Here is a 3846-nt window from a genome sequence, read left to right as displayed (position 1 = left end):
ACCTGTGCGGAGCCTTAAGCTCTCCCTTCAGAACTTGACACCTGCCCTTCCAGGTGCCTTGGTTCTCCTGGCCAGCTGCTCCCTGTTAGGGCCCGTCAGTGGGAGGCACGGAGAGAGGACCTGTTTCTGGGCTTTGTCCGCCACATCAATTTCACCTGGCTGTCGTTAGTTTCAGCGGGAGCAGCTAATTCCCATTTGCAGCTTTTCCCTGAGATGCCGGTATAGTCAGTGCCCCCTCATCGGAGGTGCGGACCCCTCCTCCACGCTGATCACCCCAATACCTCCCGCTTCTCCTTTGTTTCCTCCAGTCCTAGGAGTAAGAGCTGTTTCCGGCAAGTGCAACCTCAGGGTTCCCTTTTCCCTCTCCAATATATGGACGAATCATTCTTTACATTAAATTGGATCTGTGACATGACCTTCTTGTTGCAATTGGTAACCAAATGTGGTTAATGGGACTAATTGCGGCTGCAGACTAATAAGCGCAGGTGCAGCTTTTTACCCAGAATTTTTTCCTTTGCCTTTATTTTTTAAGTTAATTTATTTATTTCTGAGAGAGTGTGCTTGTACGGGGAGGGGTGGTGTAGAGAGGGAGAGAATCCCAGCGCAGAGCTTGATGGAGGCTCAAACTCATGAACTGTGAGACCATGACCCAAATCAAGAGTCAGGCCGAGGAGCTTGGTTTTGGTTACAAATTTGGCAAGCCAGCAGGGAGCTCCAGTGCCCATGGTTCGTCGGGGCCCCAGCCCCCAGCTGGTAACAGGAGTCTGGAGAAGTGTCTGGGCAGCTGCCTAGATCTTTGAACTCGGGATCGTCCCCAGGGCCCCACCCCGACTGGGCACCACTGACCTGCAGCACCTAATCTATCTCTTGCAGTTTGGAAATGGTTGTGGGGTTCGATCAGGACAGACTTCTCCTGGTGAATCCTTTGTGTGACATGAGTTTATTTCTTGCTCCTGTTTGGCCTGGCTCTCTGAGACTTCTTCACCTCATTTGCTTGCCTCCACGTAAGGGGTTTGGTTCTCTTAGCCTCCTTTTCTTGTCTGCTTAAAAAAAGGCTAGAGGCGCGCCTGGGTCGGTTAAGCATCTGACATCGGCTCAGGGCATGATCTCACCGCTTGTGAGTTTGAGCCCCAGTCAGGCTCTGTGCTGACAGCGTGGAACACACTTGGAATTCTCTCTCCTCCTCTCTCTGCCCTTACCCCACTTGTGTTCTCTCTCTCAAAGTAAATAAATAAACTTAAAAAAAAAACGACTAGAGAGGGAGCACCTGGGTGGCTCAGTTGGTTAAGCGTCTAACTTGGCTCAGGTCATGATCTTGCAGTTCATGAGTTCCACCCTGCGCTCTTTTTGTAAAAGCTCTATTTAGTTGCTTTAAAGGCAAGCACTTGTAAGAATTGGGAATTTTTAAACTCAGAAAGATAGAAACTAACTCAAATGGTTTTCAAGTTCACATGATCTTGGGAAATACTTGGCATTGAAGCTAATTTAAGGTTGTTGGTTTAATTAAAATGGACATTTGTTTAGAATTATCAGCATTAAATGTAAAAGTTCATGGGGCACCCGGGTGGCTCAGTTGTTTGAGCATCCAACTCGATTTCAGCTCAGGTCACGATCCCAGGGTCACAGAATCGAACACCACCTCTGGCTCCACACTGAGCATGGCGCCTGCTTAAGATTCTCTCTGTCTGCCCCTCTACCCCTCTCCCCTACTCTCTGTCCCTCTCTCTCTAAAATAAAAAAAAAATTAATAAATGTAAAACTTTATGTTATCTCCATTGCAAATTTTGTCAGAAAAGGAAAAAAACTTAGAGCTTTGTCTCATGCTTCATGAAGTTGTATGGGTCATCTAAGACGAAATAATAAGGGAAATAAGTCGGTATGCAATGAAAGCGAGACTGGTTAAAGAGGGAAAACTTAGAGTAAAATCTAAATGTGAAAAAGGAAGGTTGTAGAAGGCTTGTGAGAAGGGAATCTTCGGTAAGGAATTTTGTACATGGCGGGGACTATGGTTCTAGACAATGAGCGTGAAAAAAAGTTTCTTAGGGAGTGATCAACAAATACCTGGGGAAGAGAAGGAAGCATAACAGAGCAAGATGAGACAGAAGGTGAGCAGTGATAAAATATTAACAGAGGGCTTAGCTGATTCTGAGGAATTCCAAAAGTTAGATTATCCTTCAGAACCATCCAAAATGCAGGCAAAAGGGTTGGGTCATTGGATATGACCACTTGGAAAGAGGGGATGCCCTTCACAAGGCAGCGGTCTTCAGTCAAGGCAGTCGCTGACAGCCTCTGAGAGTTGAGGATGGTTAGCAGCCTCCCCACAGCTGAGAGTCGTGTCTTCCTGGTGGAAACTGCGGGCAGTATATCATAGTGTCCACAACTCAGATCCATGCAATGCCCTGGATGTTCTTGTCAAAATAAGTGTATGTCGGGGCGCCTGGGTGGCTCAGTCGGTTAAGCGTCCGACTTTCGCTTAGGTCATGATCTCACGGTTTGTGGGTTCGAGCCCCGCGGCGGGCTCTGTGCTGACTGCCAGCTCAGAGCCTGGAGCCTGCTTCGGATTCTGTGTCTCTGACCCTCTCCTGCTCACTCTGTCTCTCTCTCTCTCTCTCTCTCAAAAAGAAATAAAAACATTTAAAAAATTAAAAAAAAGAAAAAAAGAAGTGTATGTCAACATGGGAAGTGACAGGGAGGGGAAAAAAGACTGCATAAAGTCTTTAAAAATTCATCTTGTTGGCATTTAAAAAAATTTTAGAAAAAGGGGGGGGGGTGCAGTGCCTGGGTGGCTCAGTCAGTTGGGCGGCCGACTTCAGCTCAGGTCATGATCTTATGGTTTGTGGGTTCGAGCCCTGCTTCGGGCTCTATGCTGACAGCTAGCTCAGAGTCTGGAGCCTGTTTCAGATTCTGTGTCTCCCTCTTTCTCTGACCCTCCCCTGCTCATGCTGTCTCTGTCTCTCAGAAATAAATCATTAAAAAATTTTTTTTGAAAATTCATCTTGTTGGAATAAGACATTTAATATCTAGTACACGGTATGAGATTGCGATTTGGTTTTCCTCTCTGTTGAAATGACAGTTTTTTGAGATTTTTGGTCTGAATTGTAAACCACGGTTTTTACCTTTAATCTGTCTAGGAAAACAAAGTTTGAATGTTTTGTCTTTATTAGGTCATTGATCAAACTGAGGTTTCTAATTTTCTCCCATTGTCTTGACTTGAAATCATTGAGAACTACACTGGCCCTTTTTTTCTAGAACCCCTGCAAACTGAGGCTAGAAAACTTGAAGTAAACTCCAGAGAAAATGGCCATCCTGGCCCATGTTTGCCTCTTGCCATATGGGCCACTCCGATCACTGGAACAAGTTTATTCCTGCCATCCTGATTTGATAGGTCTGCCATTGGAAATTCCAGACCTTGAGATAGTCACGGATGGGAGCAGTGTTACAGATCAAGGACAACAAAGAGCTAGATGGAATGGTGACCCATCAGCTATTGTCCAATGCCAACGACATCCCAAATTGTTTGACTGCTCAAGGGAATAATATTCCTGGGAGAGTCTCAGAAGAACTAAAGAATGGGGATTTGGATACCATGCTGGCACTAAAGCCAGCCAGAAATATAATGAATCCTTATCCCAGTTAACCATATTCACCAAATCACCCATTATGGGTGAGATGCTAATCATCAGTGAGTCCAGAAGTAATTGGTGGGTCCCAGTCTTCAGAAAACAATGCAGAAATAAGACATTTATGCTAAAAATAATCCCAAGACTGGGCCCCTACCAATTCTAAAAGGTGTATAAGTTAGAGGCACCAAACCTGGAGAAGACTGACAGACTAGGCCATGATGCC

Source organism: Crocuta crocuta, unplaced genomic scaffold, assembly GCF_008692635.1.
Source record: "Crocuta crocuta isolate KB4526 unplaced genomic scaffold, BGI_CrCroc_1.0 scaffold657, whole genome shotgun sequence".
In the NCBI taxonomy this organism is placed as follows: domain Eukaryota; kingdom Metazoa; phylum Chordata; class Mammalia; order Carnivora; family Hyaenidae; genus Crocuta; species Crocuta crocuta.
Note: the sequence above shows the minus strand (reverse complement) of the source record.